Source organism: Mustela erminea, chromosome 1 (genome assembly GCF_009829155.1).
Source record: "Mustela erminea isolate mMusErm1 chromosome 1, mMusErm1.Pri, whole genome shotgun sequence".
Classification (NCBI taxonomy): Eukaryota; Metazoa; Chordata; class Mammalia; order Carnivora; family Mustelidae; genus Mustela; species Mustela erminea.
Window position 1 is genome coordinate 159,129,741 of NC_045614.1, and position 20,835 is coordinate 159,150,575.

Below are 20,835 nucleotides of genomic sequence, written 5' to 3' on the forward strand. Positions count from 1 at the left end.
CGTATAACTGCTGCTGGGCGGAGCTTCGTTGAGCTCCAGACCAACAGATCATTGCTCACATGACTAGCTTCTCTTCATTCTTGTCACCACCTCGTGCAAGTTGACCCCATTAAAACAATCCTGTGTTGCTTCAGAGGGGCCAGTGCTGGTTACAATATGGTTATGGGCCAAAAGGAAGCTGAACTTCTATTAAGAGAAGCTCTATTCTGCATCATTTTAGCCACACGATAAAAATGGTCTCACCTACCCCCATCACCACTTCTGGCTGTTAGAGATCCCCTCAGCTTTCATCTCTCCAATCCTGTCTCCTTTCCTTTGCCTTAAAGACGTAACAGTGTCTTTGGCAAGGTTAGCAAGTAACCAGTTCTCTACTTTGGTTGTCAATAAATTGACTATAGCCTGTTAATAATTGCACATATGTTTTGTGTGGCTTTAGATAATCTAAGACAGGCTTAGACATCTGGCATCTGAGGTTGGATTAGATATGTCTTCATACCTGGTCTCTTTTATATAATTCTCTGTTAACAAAAAGTAGGTCATATAACAAACAAAATTAAATACTTAAAGGGAATTATTAGGGCATTTTATAAGTGATATACACTCGTGTACTCATGACTCTTTCTTGAATGTTACCTAAATATCAGTTTTTGTGCAATAATATGAAAGAAGAAGTCTGATATATATTTTCTTGTTTTAAAATGTACCTTATCTATGGCAAATACCTTAAACTATATTGTATTTACATCTCTATGTGAGCTATATATACGTATTCCTTGTTTTCGTTTTTTGTTTTTAAGACTTTATTTTTTAAGAACAGTTTTGGGTTTCTAGCCAAAGTTAATAGGAAGGTATATGAGCATATTTTTTAGCACTTTTAAATAGTTAGCTCTATGAGGGTAAGATTGGTCTGTTTTATCTTTTAGCATATCATAATGCCAATACAACACTTTGCATGTACTATATGCTCACTAAATATTGTTGACTTAGTGAATAAATTAGTCTATAATAGGTTGAACAGATTTGCAGTCCTAAATTGTTCTTGCCATCATTTCACTCTGCATAATTAAAGAAGTTTAACTAAGATGATTAAAAATGTGTTATTGAATTACTGGTGTAGATTCTAAAGCAGTGGGATGAAAGAGACCCTGGCTGTACCCCTCTGAGGAAATAGTGAAGATGAGTTTCTCACTGTAGGTATACTTAGTGGATTTTATGTGTGACTGAATTAATTTATTTCTTATTTCACTTAGGAAGGTTAGATTTATGATTTCCATATGGCACTCTATTACTTTTTTCTTTTATTCCTACCCTGCCAGCTAATATATTTTCCTATTGTAAAAGTAATGTTTACTGCAGAGACTATATGCAAAAATAAAAAGCAAAAATTGAAATGATCTGTAATCTAATTATCTAAGATCTAATCATTTATAATATTTTTGTGTGTTCTTTCTGTTTTTCGTCTTCTACACAATTTCATTATGTCCATGCAGTTGGTACCCTACATGTTTATATAACATTATAGTACCACAAGTTACCTTATGGATTGTTGCAAAATATTCCTTTACATAGATGTGCTTTGCTTTAATTACTTTTTCCACTGTTGGAACATGTAGTTTGCTTTTAGTTTTTTTTGCTATCATAATTTTTCCTTTGCAGATTTATGGTTTTCAGTCATGTTAAGATAGATTCCTAGAAATAAAATCACTGAGTAAAAACTTTAAGTTCTTGATACATCTTACCCAATAGTTTCCCAAAATTTCTTAGCAATTCACAGTCCCATCAGAAGTGTATGAAGATGGTGTTTCATTGAATTTACCATCAAAATTGATTATTTCCTGTATACACTTCTAGGCAAGTGTGTAGACCTACTGACTTTTTACCTTCATTAACCATGCTTAGAAATACGTAAATTAAACATTTCAGTTTGCTTTCAGAAAGAATTATGGTATTTTTAAGAGTCCAAGTTGTCCAGAGGCCACATGCTGCAATGCAGTTTCCACCTACATACAAATATGTTTCGGGTCTAATCGTAAACTCTGTGTACTTTGAGCTCGATTTGCGTAGTCTTCTGTATTGATACTTACTTCACTGGCAGTTTTCTCAAAGTGGGCTATCTTGAGGCATTATATCTGGTGTGACTTTAGCCTCCCCTCTTGTAGAGAAACAATTTCCTATTTGCTGTTGTAACCTAAAGTTAATGAACATTCAAAGGTTTTATTTATTTATTTATGCATGTTTGTGGACTGCTCTACAAAAGCACCTTTCTTCCTTACCAGTATTCTATCCAAACTGAGTGCAGATGAATCTGAGTGGTTTCATTTTAAAGAGTAACAGTCATATTTGTTTTAGGAAGGCTATGGTGTTGGAAGAATACCAAAAAAAAAAAAAATCATTTTTAAGTGTTTGCTTCGTCCTCTAGTGAAAGCATTTTCATTTCAGGGGCCATGGTGAGTCTTAGTCCCTCGCTGGTACTTGCTTTTGATAACATTGCTAAGGGACTCTTTGTGTGTTTATTCACACATGAATTTGGGGTGGTCTGAAATATCTGCTGGGGAAAATATAGATATAAAATTATTCACCACTTTAAGGACTGCTGTCTTTTCTACTTCTCTGCAGAAACTACCTCAGCATAAATACTGGCTCCACTTAGAAAACTAATTTTTACTTATATATTTGTTTTGCATTTCAGAGTGCCTGATAAATTTCACGTCTGTCTGTGCCCCATAGCTACACAGGTATGTATTTGAATTACTTATAGTTATGTAAATCTATGTATTAACTGACAAGTTACTAGTTTTGTGTATTAAAATTGCTTACAGATTTCAAAATGTGAAAATGTTAATTTTTGAGCACTTATAAATATTGACAGCTTCAAAGGAGAGTGCATTTTATACATACCTTGCATTTCATTCTATTGTAAGAACCAAATAAACATTTCTAAGATTTGATGGGGCAGAATAATTTTAATTACAAAGCATTCATCTGGTGAAGAGATTAGACAGTGTTTTATGGAACTGTATTATTAAAGTGACTGCTGATATGGGGTCAGAGACTATAGCAGAACCACTGTTTTTGACATTATTGTTTTATTTTCAAACTTCTTTTTGCTCCTTTGGAGTTTATTTTCTGTGGTGATTTTAGCTAAGGAATGGTTGCAGATGTACTGTCTGCTGTACTGTCTCAAGCACTAGAGGAATGGAAAAATGTTTGCACCTGTTTAAAATCTCAACTGTGCGGTGTTGTGGTTCCTGGGCAACAGGCAGGAATTCTCAAAAGCTTGGTTGCACCTGCTCAATTGTTTCTTGCAGCTGTGTCATATGAGTGAGCGTACAGAGAAGCTTGTTAGCAGTTTGCTCTAGCTGTTACGTATTTTGTGTACTCTGAATTTGAAAGATTCTTATTTGATGTAGACCTTGAACTATTACATTGGTTTATTATAAAACCCACTATTTTCTCCAAACCCTTCATCCTAGTCTCAACATTTTTTTTTTTTTTATTAGCTGTTGACTGCTGTAGATAATGTGCATGTTAACCTCTCTAAAGGATACCTAGGAAAAGTCGATCTTTCTGGATTACTGGATGGATAAAAATTTTTGTCCTGGTAGAGACAATATGTGTTTGGCTCAGTTTCATCATGTTGGCAACCCCACTATGTGAGACTGGATGTAGTTATTGATCCATTTAGCTGAACAGATTTGAAAGCATTTGGCTATTAGTGGACACATGGGGCATATTCAGAGAATTTAAGTGTATATTATAAGATGATTTCTTGATTTGTGCGTGTGTCTGTTGCAGTTGGGTGGAAGTGAGAGAAAGAGAAAAGTGAAACTTACTCAATGGTAGTCCTAGGAAAGGGTCTGAAATCTGGCTGTAGATTTTAAGTCTGGAATATGAACCTTTACTTTTGACAAAATCCCGGTCACCTGGTATTTTTTCCTAAGTGTTGCTGTTTTAGATATTAATAGCTCTACCTACTTTCTGACAAATATCTACAATTTTAGCGTAGACAAGCTGCTAGAGACTAGTTTATACCAATTAAGTCAAGTTCTTTAAATGCAATATAAAAATGGCAACTTAATATAAAAAGTATTTAAGTAAATAATGTATTTGGTAGTCCCAAATTCCTGATATTGAAAGCTTTTTCAAGTAACTTGCCTTATTTTCCTTAGCAATGCTATATTAATGAAAGGATAAGAAGTTGCCGTTAATATCTGGTAACAAAAATCTTAGAGCTAGTGTATCTTGTCTTTATATTGTTCCATTTAAGCTGTTTTCATTTGTTTGTTTGTTTTCTTAATCACCGTAGTATGAACTTAACCTCTTTGGGAGTAGGAAACGGGTACCGAGATAAGTAGAGGACTATCCACAGCCTTTTAATACAGTGCTTTATACAAAGTAGGTGGTCAGGAAATGTTGAATGAATGCATATACGAATAAAACGTCTGGAGTTGTATTGGAAATAGAGGAATAGAAAATCTTAGAAATTTGTTACTTGTTATATATTCTGGATGGGTCTTTGGACTTCCTTTAGTTCTCATACTGCTAAATACACAGAGATGAGACTACTACTGATAAATTCTATCTTAAAATGAGGAATGAATATGTAAGAATTGATCTTCATTATAATCAGGACTTTACATGACACTATTTGCAATATGCTTTATATTTATTTTTGCCATGAGAAAAGTTTTTAGACTTATTTTTCACACAATGCTGAGCTATTCAGTGACTAAGTTACTTCTCACTTTAGATATACTGTGCAGCATAGGAATAAACAAATCAGCGTTAATATGTTCAATGCTATCAGTTTCCTGAGAAATCACTTTCTCTTCACCTCTCCCTCTCCATTTTTCTATCACCGGATCCCCCTGCCCCATCTATCCCAATCTCTACCTCACTGAAAACACAAAACCGTAACGTATGTTAACTTTCTTCATGTCAGGTAAGATCAGATTGTATTAAAAATCTGTAACTGCTTTTGCTAAACGTAAGTAATGGGCCCTGTGTTTACTGTATACATAATTATAATTATGGTTTTTGTTATTCACTCAATTCTAACTGTAAATAAGTAGGGATGAAGCCAAGTAGAGAGGTAAAGTCAACATAGGGTAGCTAAGACCCGCTTTGGAGATGCCGCTCTAGAGATCTGTTTTGTGCTGCATTTGGCGGTCATATGACAATAGCAGAGGCTGCAGAAAGGGACAGTGTCTAGTGCATCAAAACATTTTGTTTAGGGTTCTCAAATTTTGATACCACTAGTTAATGTTATTCATGGATGTCTTTAGGCCTGGAAGTACGTTTCTTCTGGGAACAGTTCTTCTTTCACCTTAGTTTATATCAGTGCGTTAAGAGGCCAGCATTAAGGGCATTCTTTTTTCCCAGAACATCAGCGTGATAGAATAAACTATATTCTTCTGTTAGTCTCAACATCAGAAATTAAGAGATGAGGCAAGAGTATTGATTAGCTAGAATACTAAACCAGGTAACAGTAGCTGCTTCACTGACTTGTACCGGAAAATATAGTATAGAATCCCCAGGAATGAGAAATTGCCAAGCCCCAGGATGCCTGGCATAAGTGTAGATTTTTTCCTGTAATTTCAGGGTTAAAGTAATAAAGGAAGAAAATTAACATTTAAGAACATAGCATATCTAAATATCCTTTCTTTTTCTCCTTTCTTTCTCTCTACTCTCCCCCTTCATTTTCTTTCTTCTTTTTATTCTACACAATAAATGGAGCCCTACTATTTGCCAGACACAGTGCTAAGCTAAATGAATAAAGCAAAGTTCTTGTCCTTGGGGAAACACATAGACTAGCACAGGAAACAAAGATATGTCAATAAAGCTCTTTTTGGTATCGCCACTTATGAGTATAGACCCAATCAACTTATCTAATCTTTCTGTTCCTTTGTTGCTTCTTTGGAAAATTGGAAAAATAATAGTGTCTACCTCATCTATTGTTGTGTTGAGTTAACTATCAGACAATACATGTAAAATTCTTAGTTTGGTGGTTTGCACATAGCAAGTGCTCAATAAATCTTAGCTATACTACTATTATTTTTATCACTACCATCACTATTATAACTTAGATACCAAAGAAAGACCATCTAATTGCCTGAAAGCAAGTAGATCCTGGCCTGTGCATTGTCACATAGATTATCTTAGAGGTTTTATCCAGTGTTATCTAGGCTTCTTATACTTTAGAAGAGATTCTCAATGTCATATAGTGTTAGAACTTGAAGGGACCTTAATGGTCATCTATCTAACATCATTGTTGTATCCATGATGAGGGAATAAGCTCAGAAAAGTTCACGTACCTGTCAGTGTTATACAGTCTAATAAGTGAGAGATGCAGAATTTGAACGTGGAGCTCTTGATTCTTGATTCTAATATAAGGTATCTCACATGGAATACCTTCCTACTAGAACTTTGAGAGGTGATTGCTTATGTCCAAGAAGTAAATGGGCTATATAAAGTTCCTGGAATACTAATCATAAAAAAGCTGCCACTGTACTGAATCTAAAAGACCTTCAGGTATTCTTATGATGAAATTAATTTTATCTAAGTTGATTGAAGTTTGTGTTTGTAAATAACTGATTTCTTCTTAAGGAGAATAAACTGAGTCAGATTTAGCAAGATATCTGCTATCCACGTGACTTCAGATACTTTAAAGGAGGCTGTGAATTGCAAATACCTTTTAGGATATTTGGATTCTAAATCTCTTTCCTGAGTTTGAATTTAGGAGCTTTGGAGTCCAAATTGCCTGCACTGAAGTCCCAGTTCTACATTGCAGTGGCTGTGTGACATGACCAGAGTTGTGTAACCTTACTAAACTTCAATTTTGGTATAAAGTATGGTGACAAGGATATCTAACTTTTAAATAATAGATGTGAGGATTAAACTAGATTAGGTATACAAAATGCTTTAGTTGGTGCACAGCATTAATTAGTATTCCTTACATATTAATTTTATTTTTCCCCTCTTGTTTTTTTTAATTTAATTTAATTAATTTATTTATTTGAGAGAGAGAGAGAGAGCAGGCATAAGTGAGGGGAGGGGTAGAGGGTGAGAATCCCAAGCAGACTCACCCTGACCACAGACCCCAACATGGGACTTAATCTCAGAACCCATGAGATCATGACCTGAGCTGACATGAATAATAGGTCTCTCTTAAGCGACTGAGTCTCCCAGGCACCCTTAAAATCACCATTTCTAAGTACATGTGCTACATGTCTGTAGAAGGCCAGGGCTATTTAAAGAAAAACTGAAGATGAAGATAATCACATCCCTTAAATGTACATGACAATGAAAATGTACCTTTCAGTGGAAGGGCTTTGATACAACTCCCAGACAACTACCACCCCTCTTTTGAAAGTCAGAGACCCTTAAAACCAGTCTCTTGCAAACAATGAAGAACACAGCTTCCTCAATTAAACCATGTATGCTTCCATGCATCCTAGTGACTTAGTTGGTTCTGTTGGGAAGGTTGTCACAATCTAAGCAGACTCAGATTTAGGGGGCATAGTTGGTAATGAGTAAATGGCCATATAAGTCTTTTTTTTTTTATTATTCACTTGAGAAGGGAATTAGTGTGGTAAAATGTCCTGATACTCTCTAATGCAAACTCCCTCAACAGTAGAAAAGTGAGTTACATGTGTATGGTTGTGTGTATGATTGTGTACGATTTTCCCTTAATTATCTTTAATAAAAACTGAATGATCTTAAGTAAACCAGGTTTTTTCTGCCATCCTGTTTATGTTCTAGCAGTATCTGCCTTAACAGCAATCAGAAAGAAGGAAAAAGCACTAGATAATATATGGAGTAGACTATTACTTAGCAGAGTTCATAAAGTTATCTTGCCTAATGTCAGGTGTACAGCTTAGACCATGATGGGTCAAAGTAAACATTGATGATTAATGAAAATTTTAATTAGTTGGGTATTATTTAGCTAGGCTGCATCATAAACTAGACAGTTTAAACAAGAGAAATTTGGTTCTCACAGTCCAGAAGTTCAGTATCAATGTTTTGGCAGGGCCAGTTCCTTCTGAGGGCTGTGAAGGAAGGATCTGTTCCAGGCTTCTTAGAGATGGCCATCTTCTGTCTGTGTCTTTTCACATTCTCATCTCTTCATGCTTATCTGTGTGTCCAAATTTCCCTTTTTTTATAAGGACTCTAGTCATACTGGATTAGGGCCCACTCTAATTATTTTATTTTAACTTGATTACCTCTATAAGAACCCTGTCCAAATGAAGTCCCATTTTGTGGGACCCATTTTACTTTGGTTAGAACCCCAACTCTTTTGAGGGCTCAATTTAACTCGTAATAGTTGGATTAACAATTAACATTTATTGAGTGACTTCTATATTCCAGATGTTTTATCTGTATTATTGATAATCCTTACAACAATCTCTTAGGTGGATGTTATTCCCCATTTTACAGGTGAGAGAACTTAAACTCAGAGAAAAAAAGCAATATGTCCAAGGTCACACACAGCTAGTACATGTTAAATTGCTAATATTTGAACTCATAGAATTCCATGCTGGCTTTTTAATGGATGAGTTTTAAACGACTCAGTCAAAACCCCCCAAAATACTTTGAGCCTGCATTTAAGGTTCTTTTTTGGGGGTGGTGGTGGATCATCATTAGGGCTTGTGCCTAAGAACATTTTATCCATTAAAAATGGTACATTGTGCTTTTGCTAAATGCCCGGCATTGGCTGCCTACATCTTCACTCCTGGATTTTTTGCTGACAGTCGTCTTTGAAAGCTTAGTGTTTTAGCTCTTCTGCACCTGATGAAGCTTTTGGACAGGATGGATTCTGAACATAGACTGCATGGGTTGATTCTGGCCCTAGTTGGTGTGGATGGCACTGAGAGCCAAGTCATGCCCAGGGTCTGATAGTCAGCACATGTGCACTCTCCTCTCCTTTCTGTCTTTCTTCTTCCTCATCCTTGTTTTTCACTCTTAACAGATAGTTTGTGATTCTTTTTCCTTTTCTACAGTCCCTGCCATGAGTGATAAACATTGAAAGGGATGAGATGTGAAGAATGACAGACTAGGAAATATCTCTGCTTCCATGAAGGCTAGTGTCCCTGTAGGTATTTACTGTAAACTAGCTGTAGCCTTGTTACTTATTCAAACTGAAGAGCAAGGGGCATTGTGTACCTTATTTAAGTTTTCTCTCTTATCAACGGAACAGTTTGTTTCTGACTTTGAAGTTTTAAAACAGAACTTGCTCATGACCCAATTTCGCTAATAATTCTCTTAAGCAACCCTTGTACTCATTTATAAGATTTTTTCCCTACCTACTGTCTGTCTACTCTGGTTTAAAAATTTTATATATGTACTTTTAAAAAATTGATTAGCTGGAGAGCTGCCCATTCCTCTGTGCTGTATAATAAGGATTTAAAAACTGCACACTGAATTCTGTATAGTGTAATTAAAACTGACCCACATTTGGACCTGAGTACACCAGGACTTAGCCAAACTTGCCATGAGCTGAGTTCTGGTGGCAGATGGGAACTAATGAGGACACACTCCACTCCAGAATTTCCCAGCTGCTTGGCCCCTTTTTGTACAAACAAGGTTTGGAGCGAAGTCCGGATCCCAAGAGCATGTTCTGTAAATGTGCTGTACCCAATGATTTGGGAAATGTTCTCACAAAATCAGGCTATTTCAAGGTATCCTTAAGACCTCAGCTACTGTCAGATTTTAAACATGAAAATTAGAAGGGCCTTTTTTGCTTGCTCCAACCAATTTTTAAGTTTAAAGTGAATTAAAATTGCATTCCCCATTGCCCTGCCCCCAACCCGTCTTTTCTCCTATGCCTAGGGATAGAACAATCACTCATCTCCAAACCTGGAGATTTGCAGGTGGTTGTCTCAGGACAGACTAGGTCTCCTTGCAACCTATGGATCTCTTCAACTGGTTTGATGTCCTGGGACTATTCAGGCAGATGTAATTGAATCAGTTTGAAGCAGCTGTAGCTGGCATGTGGTCTCTCAGATTGCTAGCACCTGCTTGTTTTTTTGCAACTCACTAGAGTGAAAGAAGTGCCAAAACCAGCATTGGTCTTGGAGCAGAAAAAGCACTTCAGACCCTATATTCCATTCTCCTTCCAATCTAGCCACATCATCATTGGTGCCTGAATTAATAAAGCCCCCTTTCATCATTATGTCTGAGGTATACTTTTCCTTCTCACTCTTCTTGGTATGGGGATCCTGACAGTACTGACCATGCTAGTCCAAAAAAAAAAAATAATACTACTAATAATAAGCGAGTATAATGGTGATCAGGTGGCTTTGGGGCTCTCTTATCATTAGACAACTGGGTAGCCTGTGGTTTGCAGAATCATTTAAATGAACGCACCAAATTCATTTGCTGTTCCAGCACAGTCTTATTGGCACAGAGAATGAGCAGTTAATGTATAACAAACTGTGAGCTGTTATGGAATATGATAAATACATTTGCTTAGCAGGGGAGAATGTAAAAACTATTTCTCTAATGTAACTCTAATTGACATGGATTTCTTCAACACTTATTATGTCCAGGAAGATGCAGTCTACTTAAAAAGGATAAAAATTCTAAGATGTACTAAATGTATAAAATATATTTTAAAAGAAACATATTTGGAATTTTTTTAAATGGTTAAAATCCACTTAAAATGTGTATTTACTTTATCTTCTCTTCTTCCCACTGTATTATTTAGTAGGCATATATTTAATTCAAATATTATCAATTTCCTAATGTTTCATTTGAACCTGGAGATGACAAAGACAGTGTATTAAGTTTATAGTTACAGAGTTCTTTCTGACATGGTTTTGGCATTGATAATCTTTTGAGAGAAACTAAGAGACAAATTGAGTTTATGAATAATAGTAATGAGTGAATTCCAAAAAAGTTATTTCATTATCATCATCAGATGCCTACTTTGCAAGGCATGTCTAGACACTATGGACCTAAAGAGTTGTATATGGTCCTTAACAGTAGGAATCTTACGGTATTCTTAAAACGGCATGGCATAAATTTAAAAATAAAATGAAATAAGTCACTCTCGATATTAAATGCACGCTGTAGACCTGGATTTGGTGTCAAATGAATGCTGTAAAAGTGAAAATATCAGCATTCCTGTCAAATGAATGCCCTGGACCTGATGTCCTGCTTCCCCTTCAGTGCTCATGAAGGACATCACCCATCCATCATGGTTCCCTCTGCCACTAGACCATAACGTGATCGAAGACTCCTCCTGAAGACAATACTTTAGACAACTATTACTAATTGGTGGAAGTTGGATGTAAAATGAAACCCATTTGCTATTGCTGATTAAGTCATTAAGTACTGAAGATATCCCATGGAGATAGAGTGTTCAGTGAGCTGCAAGTAAGAAACGGGGCTTGAATTAGACCTTGAAATAACATGAAACATAGGACATAAGATGTTTGAAAGGAAAAAGGAGATCATTTTCAGGTTGAGGAGTCATATAAACAAATGAGTTAAATATGAAGTTGTGTGGCTTATCAACGATAATGAATAGTCCTCAGTCATAAATATGTAAGTGGTTATGTAATTATTAGTTTGAACATTTTTCTTCTCTGCTAGAATTATAAATTCTAGAACAGAATTTCTAGAAATTTCTATAAATAGAACAAATTTCATGCAGTATTATATTATTGTTTATTATAACATACCTTCTCAGGGAGAACTTCATTGATTCTTCCTATCTGAACTAGGCTCTCTTACATTTCTACAGTATAGTATGTAATTCACCTTCATAGTATATAATTCACCTTCATAGTATATAATTTACCTTCATAGTATATAATTCACCTTCACCTGATGGTTTGGGGAGCACCTTCTTGCTGCCAATATTCTATATTTAAAATTGAGGGTGATTCAAAGAGGACTTTGTTCTTATAACAGCAACTTTTTAAAACCTGTGGCTCTCTTGACACTAATTTGGAAGATTTTAATTTTTAATTTTTTTAATTTTGGGGGTTTGGGGGGAGATTTGTATTTTAATCATAGGATTTAAGAATTTTGTGACATATTTCTAATTTCAGGGAACAAAGAGACAAGACATTATAGTGGAAGGAATATGAGGTTTAGAAATAGAAGATCTGGGGGGCGTCTGGGTGGCTCAGTTGGTTGAGTGTTCTATTCATGGTTTTCAGCATGTGTCTTGATCTTGGGGTCATGGGATCAAGCCCAGGTCAGGCTCCAAGCTCAGTGCAGAGTCTTCTTGAGATTCTTTTCCCATCTCTCTCCCTCTCCCTCTGTTCCTACCTCCCACCATTTGCAAGTGTGTGTTTTAAATAAATAAATACACAAACAAATATATAAATAAAATATTGAAAAAAAAAGAAATTGAAGATCTGGATTTAAATTTCTGCACAACATCTTATTGGCTATGAGATACTGGGCACACCCTCATGCACTTTTAGTCTCAGTTTGCTCATCTATATATCAGAGATGGCAGTATACCAAAAATACAATTTAAAAAAAACTTTTTTTTTTAAGTACAATTAAAAAAATTTTTTTTTAAATATAATTAGCCCTTTTCCTTCCTCCTTCTCTTCTTCCTCTTCTTTCTTTTCCTTTATCCTCATCATCAAAATTATACCCTAAACCATATACTAAAGTGTTTATCATGGTTACTATATAGATCCTTCTTTCTCTACCATTTTTAATATTTGCTCTAGCTCTCATAGTTTTATTGTGCACTGATTTGAGCATTACGCTTACCTAAAAAAGAAGCAAGAATTCAAGAAACACTACATATCCTAGTCCTTACTAATATTCATCATTGAATCATTTGTTCCTCAATGCCAATTCTTTCTTTTGATATATAATTATTTGATATTAATAATTTATATATTTAAAATAACTTTTAGATTGATCCATTTTATTTTTAAATTTTTTATATTGATCCTTTTTAAGCTTACCTTTTTTGTATTTATTTATTCATTCATTCAATGGAAATTGTTCTGGCTATTGATACAACTGTGTTCACTTTCTACCTGATTGCATAAACACCTTGATTATCTATATCTTGCTGAGCTTATAAAGTGTTAGTAGACCAATGTCTCTAAAAACAATTCAAATATAAATAGACTCATCTCTGTGTTGTTAGAACCATTTATTCCCACCTTTAGTATAGTTGGTGACTAGAAGATTGATTAGAAGGTTGACTAACTAAAATGTATTAACTACAGAAACAATTTCATTTACTAATCGTTACTGCACATTTCTCAGGTTAAAAAAAAAAAGAAAAAATAATAATTGATGTTTGATGTTTCCTAGAAGGATAATTCCTTCAGTATTTTCTGCTTTGAACATATAACATTTAATGATGGATATCTACATGTGTCATCCTTATGATTTTGAGGGTCCTTAAGGGAATCTTTGAAAATAATTTCTAATTTTTAAAATATATTCATTTCTTTGTATTTGGGGTAAAATGTGTGAATATATCTTTTATGCCTCAAAATATATTTCTTTAAAGTATTTGCACCTTTCACACTATTTGCTGTTCTCATTTTTTGTTAAGAAGATCAATTTAGAATTGTACTATAGGTCATAACTTTTTAAAGATAGAAAATGTAAGTGAGGGCGCCTGGGTGGCTCAGTGGGTTAAGCCGCTGCCTTCGGCTCAGGTCATGGTCTCAGGGTCCTGGGATCGAGTCCCGCATCGGGCTCTCTGCTCAGCAGGGGGCCTGCTTCCCTCTCTCTCTCTCTGCTGGCCTCTCTGCCTACTTGTGATCTCTGTCTGTCAAATAAATAAATAAAATCTTTATAAAAAAAAATGTAAGTGAATTTGGGTCTTTTGAATTTTGAGATTTAGTAAGCATAGAAACATAATGCTGTAAACAGAAAAAATAGGTAAACTGAAAATTACCTTAAAATGTTGCTTTTATAATATCATAAATTTATATAGCAAATTGGAGAGCTGAGTTCAGTATTACTTTAAAAAATGGTTGATTTGGGGTATTAAGAGACAAACATTTTTTTAATTAACATATAAAGTATTATTTGTTTCAGTGATACAGGTCTGTGATTCATCAGTTTTATACAATTCACAGCACTCACCATAGCACATACCCTCCCCAATGTCCATCATGCAGCCATCCCATCCCTCCCATGCCCTCCACCCCAGCAACCCTCAGTTTGTTTCCTGAGATTAAGAGTCCCTTATGGTTTGTCTCCCTCTCTTGTTTCATCATGTTTCATTTTTCCCTCCCTCCCTCTATGATCCTCTGTCTTATTTCTCAAATTCTTTGGATCATTGAGATTGTATGATAATTGTCTTTCTCTGATTGACTTATTTCACTTACCATAATACCCTCTAGTTCTGTCCATGTCATTTAGCAAATGGCAAGATTTCAGGTTTTTTGATGGCTGCATGATATTCCATTGTATATATACCACATCTTCTTTATCCATTCATCTGTTGATGGACATCTGGACTTTTTCCATACTTTGGCTGTTGTGGACATTGCAGCTGAGGTCGAAGAGGTTGCTGCCTGTGTTCTCAAGGATTTTGATGGATACCTTTCTCACATTGAGGCCTTTCATCCTTTTTAAGTCTATTTTTGTGTATGGTGTAAGGAAATGGTCCAGTTTCATTCTTCTGCATGTAGCTGTCCAGTTTTCCCAACACCATTCGTTGAAAAGACTTTTTTTCCATTGGACATTCTTTACTGCTTTGTTGAAAGTGAGTTGACCATAGAGTTGAGGTTCCATTTCTGGGCTCTCTGTTCTGTTCCATTGACCCATGTGTCTGTTTTTGTGCCAGTACAATACTGTCTTGGTGATTACAGCTTTATAATAGAGCTTGAAGTCTGGAATTGTGATGCCACCAGCTTTTATTTTCCTTTTCAACATTCCCTATCAAAATACCATCAACTTTTTCCAAAGAAATGGAACAAATAATTGTAACATTTGTATGAAACCAGAAAAGACCCTGAATAGACAAACATAATTTTTACTCATCCTGGTCTGATGCCTTAAGCAAAGCAATGCATACTTATTAGTATCTTTGCCAATGTCAGGATAAGATAAACCCTAGGCCAAAAGAAAATTTATTCTTTCCCCTGTGTATTTGTCACTTGATGTCATACTTAAATTTCCATTAGTCAAAAATGGGTATATTTACTTTCTGAATCCAGTTCTTCAACAACGTAAATAATTTCTAATTTGTTGGCTTATTTAAATTATTTTCACTTGGGGCACCTGGGTGGCTCAGTAGTTTAAATGGTTGACTCTTTATCTTCACTCAGTTCTTGATCTTAGGGTTGTGAGCTCAAGCCCTGCATTGGGCTCCACACTGGGAATGGAGCCTACTTAAATTACATTCATTTAAGTGATTTTTAAGAATATGTTTGCTGTTAATCATGTACCATCATAAAATATTATTTATTCATGTCAGTATTTTACTAAGAATTCTAAGAAATATAAATGTCATAATTTACATTTTTAAATATTTATTTATGTATTTAAAATCTCATCATTTTCTCAAAAAATGACTGATACCTGTTTAGAGCAGTCTTTGACTTTCTTGAAAGTATGGGATTAGAAGTTACATTACTTTGGGATAGCATCTGTCTATAGGATTTAAGAGGGAACAACTCCAGATGGAGGGCAATATTTTCCTTTTAAAGTTGACTTACTACTCCCAGCAACCACCACTGCAACCTCCCAGTAAGTTTTCTCTTTGTTCTTTCCTTATACTTGTATGTTCCTATCAGCTGGAGATTTTGACATCACCATTTACACTTATGAAACTGCTGTATTTGCTTCCACCATGTCGGAGTACAGAGAGAGTGTAGTAGTTTCTCAGTATGGCTATGACAAATGGCCACAAACTGGGTAGCTTAAAACATTTATTTTCTCATAGTTCTAGAGGCCAAAAGTCCAAAGGCAAGGTCCAGCACAGCTACAATCCCTTTTGAAGGCTCTGGGTAAGAATCTTTCTTGCTTCTTATAGTTTCCAATGGCCCTAGGTATCCCTGGCTTTGGCAGTATAACCGCAGACTCTGCCTTCATCTTTACAAGGCCATTTCTTCTGTGTCTCTCTCTTTTCTCCTCTTCTTCTTCCAAGGACATCAGTCACTGGATTTAGGGCTCACCTTAAATCCAAAATGATTTCATCTCAAGGGGCTTAACTATTTACATCTGCAAAGGCCTTATTTCCTAGTAATATTATATTCTGAGAACCCAGGTAGACATGAAATTATGAGGAAAACTGTTCAACCTACTAGAGAGAATAATTTTATTTTTTTATGGTAAATATCTATGGAAGGCTTATTTACAAATTCACATATTAATCCTTTCTCCTCTCTGTAGTTGACACAGTTTATCTGCTCAGTTTTTATTAGAATACTTGTTGCCTTAGCACCTTAGTATTTTTTATGGATTTTACTGAATCATGAATGATTCTCTTGCGTATTCTTTTCAACTACTGAAACGTCTTTTTATTATAAATGCTAAACTTGAGGCATAGAATAGGTAATTAACAGGGTTATAGTTAGTGCAAATTTCAAAACTGACTTTGGGTCATTCGGCTTTTTTGTGAAGCCATGTGTGCTGAGATACCAAATATCTCATTAAATACACAGAACTTTAAAATAACTTTACTTATAAACTAAATCATTAGTTTCAGAAAGTTTTTTCATAATGGTCTCCAGATTTTGTAAGCCAAGTATGCACCTGAAATTTAGTGTTGTAGGGTGACAAAGACATTGCACTAGATTTTAGCTGTTCAAACCATGAGATAGCTAAACTTATCTCTATATATTTAGCATAGGCAAGGCCTTTATTAGACAATTATGAATCTGGCTATCTATAGAAATACACATCCATTACACATCCATTGAGCGATAATTGGAAGTACCGAGTATCCAGGACCAGACTGAAAAAGCAGAGCTCAGCTAAGAAAAGTCAGTTTTAAACTTTAAGTACCAGTTAGTGACCTGAGACAGAATTTTTTGTGCTCCTCCCAAGTTGAATCTCAAGTTGTTGAAAGTGTTTTTTGTTTCCCATGATAAAGTAAGCGTTGACATAAGGAGCAAAGTAGAGCCATTCCTAAAAGAATTGGAATAGAATTGGAAGCATTTGTTGGTCCTTTCCACAATAGCTCCCTAAAGTTGGACAAACATGTTGTTTGTGAAAGCCAAAGTTAATTTGGTCTCAAAGGAATTAGATTCATTGCTACTCATAGTTGTCCTTGTCAATTTCATGTCAATTCCATGATTATGGGATATTACAGATGTGTTTTCTTTAAGAATACTCAATAAACCAACAACTTGAATTTTAAAAATATACTTATTAGTAGAGTGATTATATGAATTATGTGAAATATCAATTCATAATTATATGAATTATTACTAGTCTTATCTGTTGGACAGTTCTTTTAAGTTGCAGCTTTTATGGTGTACTTCCTTTCTGGTGCACATAATATATGGTGCACATAATTATAATGTATATAAAAGCTTGCTCATGGGATAGCAAAATTTAGAAATAAGTATTAGACTTCCTTACCAGGAAAAAATAAAGATTAAATAGAAGTTAAAATTAAAATTAAATTATCTCTGAAGTAGTGATATAGTTAAATGTGAAAATGTGATTGTGATTTATAAAACTGATTAGCACCCAAAATATATTAATTGAATTCCATCTAGTTTGTGTTGTTCCTGTTGCTATAAGAACCAAGGAGAAGAAAGTCTCCTTCTGCTAAATTGCAGATTTCTCTCTGGTCTGGATCACTCTTACACCATGGAGAAATTCAGAGCTAGTTCTAGGCACTACAGATAGAGCTCTAAATAAGAAGACCCCAATCCTGTACCTCATGAAGTTAAAATGGCCATGGGGTGGTAGTATGTGTGTATGGGAGGAGACCGTAAACAAATTCACAAATACATAAATAGGATGCTTAGGAGGTGGTGTGCGCTTTTCAAGAAGTACAACAACAAAAAAATAGGATAGAGAATGGCTGGGGTGTGGTGGGAAGTGGTCATGGGTGGGCTTTCTGAGGAAATAATACGGAACTAAATTAATCTAAACTTTATCTCTATATTCTTTTTTTAACATTAATGTACAATGTATTATTTGTTTCAAGGGTACAGGTCTGTGATTCATCAGTCTTAACACAATTCACAGCACTCACCATAGCACATACCCTCCCCAATATCCATCATGATCTCTGTATTCTTACAGGTTGCTCAGGATTGTGGTACCAAAGTGTATATGTATTAGAGCAGAAGGGCAAGGGGATGCCTGCCCTGACTCTTCACTATTAACAAGGTGCAATTAGGAGGTCTGCTTCAGGGACAACTGGTTGATGTTCCTTTTTATCCTGATAGTAAATAAAGCAATAATAAGCATTCAGAAATGGACTAAAGATGGTTAACAATATCTCCCTAAAATTGGACAAACATGTTGTTTGTGAAAGCCAAAGTTAATTTGGTCTCAAAGGAATTAGATTCATTGCTACTCTTAGCTGTCCTTGTCAATTGCATTGTCTGCTCTGGTGCCAAGGATTGGTAGAGGAGCTACAGGGGTTCTTGAACCATCATTTCTCCTCTGGCAAATAATTTTTCCTAGTAGTAATATCACCGCCTTTCTTCTTTTGCCATGTATCCAGGCAGTACATGAAAATGGAAGGTCAAACTAAATATCTTTAGATTTATTTTTTTTTTAAAGTATTAGTTCATAGCAGGCCACCATTAAGCACAGAACTTTTTAGGAATATGTAGTTAACTTTCCATTTGTGATGAGCACAGGAAATCTGTTCTTTTCATCTTTACTTTCATTCTGAAATAGAAATTTTTCCAAATGCTTCATTCAAAATTAAATTGTTTATCTCTAACTAGACAAGGACGTGTGGTGGTAAATTATTGAAATTGATGAGATTTGATTGAATTTTCCTGAGTTTAATGTGTCTAATCAACATTGTACTCACGGCACTATTATTTTCCCATTGCTTGCTGCTGTAACAGACGACAGTGTTACCATGACCCAGGCTGATACTATATGAAAAAATGCACAAGGTGGTAGACGGTTTACTGTGGGCATTTGAAAAATGGAGCCTAACAACATTTTCAGAGATTATTAAGTTCTTAGATGAAAGGGCTTAATTTTTTCACTAGAGAAACTAAAAAATATATATAATTTTTGATAGGCTTTACCTTCATTCCAATTTGTAAACTAAACTGTGATGTGATTAATAACACAACATTGTTATCAGTTATACCACTGAATCATGGTTCTGTTCTTATCACAGTCCTAAAAACCAGAAATGAAGGAAAGAACTACTTTCTCAGAGAAAACATGGTGCAAAATTTCCACCATGTAACTTAAGTGGGCATATTATTTGTCGTCCAAACTATGTCTGAGAGGTTTTTTGTTTGTTTGTTTTGAGAGGTTTTGCTTTCAAAAACAATTATCCAAACCACAAGAATATTAAGTCATGATGGAAGATCATTATCCTACTGAAGCTTCAAATACCACAAATTAAAAAGATACAGAGTACTTCTTACAACTCATGAGCATGCACTATAATGTTATAGAATATCACAAATTTTTAAGGAGTGCATATGGCAATACATACCTGAAATTATAAACCATTTAGACATTTTGTTCTACTCATGTTGTGTATTTGAGAGCATAGATCAAGGATAAAGTCAAGTAAACAAGCCAAGGTTAGAAGTTGGCAGTAAAATATATAAGAAATACATTTGTGATCAGTCTTGTTTGGCATGTTTCAACACCTTGAGACATGTTGATACCCAGAAATACTACTTGTATAGTGAGTATATTCAGTTTACTCAGCTTGTCAAAATTTTCAGCATTATACAATGTTCTCTGCTATCATAAAGATGTGATGACAGTCTGTCTACAAAGTACCAAATAGAGATTTGTTAATTGTAGTAGTTGTAGATGTTTAGTAGAGACTGAAATCTCAAAGATGTTTTTCCATTATTCTGTACTCAATTCTTTTTTTTTTTTAAGATTTATTTATTTATTTGACAGAGATCACAAGTAGGCAGAGAGGCAGTCAGAGAGAGAGGAGGAAGCAGGCTCCCCACTGAGCAGAGATTCCCGATGCAGGCCTCGATCCCAGGACCCTGTGATCATGACCTGAGCTGAAGGCAGAGGCTTTAACCCACTGAGCCACCAGCACCCCTCTGTACTGGATTCTTAAGATAAAAATATAACCTGTAGAATTACAAGATAATTTACATACTATCTTTCTAGTGTAATTCAATTATTTTACAGAGGAGGAAATGGGAAACAATGAATAGGTGTAGCCAAGTACAGAGTGAAGGATCCAGAGATTCGGTATAGAGTACTTTTCACCATTTATCACTACACCAAACAAATGGTTTTGCTGCTTTTATCTTAAAAATGCATGGTAAAGTGATAATTTGACTTCTTCTTTGCCGATTTGGATGCCTTTAATTTCCTTTTGTTGTCTGATTGCTGAGGTTAGGACCTCTAGTACTATGTTGAATAGCAGTGGTGATAATGGACATCCCTGCCGTGTTCCTGACCTTAGCGGAAAAGCTTTCAGTTTTTCTCCATTGAGAATGATATTTGCGGTGGGTTTTTCATAGATGGCTTTGATGATATTGAGGTATGTGCCCTCTATCCCTACACTTTGAAGAGTTTTGATCAGGAAGGGATGCTGTACTTTGTCAAATGCTTTTTCAGCATCTATTGAGAGTATCATATGGTTCTTGTTCTTTCTTTTATTGATGTGTTGTATCACATTGACTGATTTGCGGATGTTGAACCAACCTTGCAGCCCTGGAATAAATCCCACTTGGTCGTGGTGAATAATCC

General features: G+C 35.2%; 1 protein-coding gene across 15 annotated transcripts in view; it reads left to right on the forward strand.

Annotated features, from left to right (window-relative positions):
• ZBTB20 (zinc finger and BTB domain containing 20) overlaps window positions 1–20,835 on the forward strand; it is a 785,951-nt gene that overhangs the window by 219,406 nt on the left and 545,710 nt on the right. For all 15 annotated transcript variants that reach the window (XM_032360146.1, XM_032360066.1, XM_032360076.1 and 12 more), the window contains one exon: window positions 2,690–2,735. The gene's annotated coding sequence lies outside the window, so the exon portion shown is untranslated. The remainder of the gene's footprint in view (window positions 1–2,689; window positions 2,736–20,835) is intronic.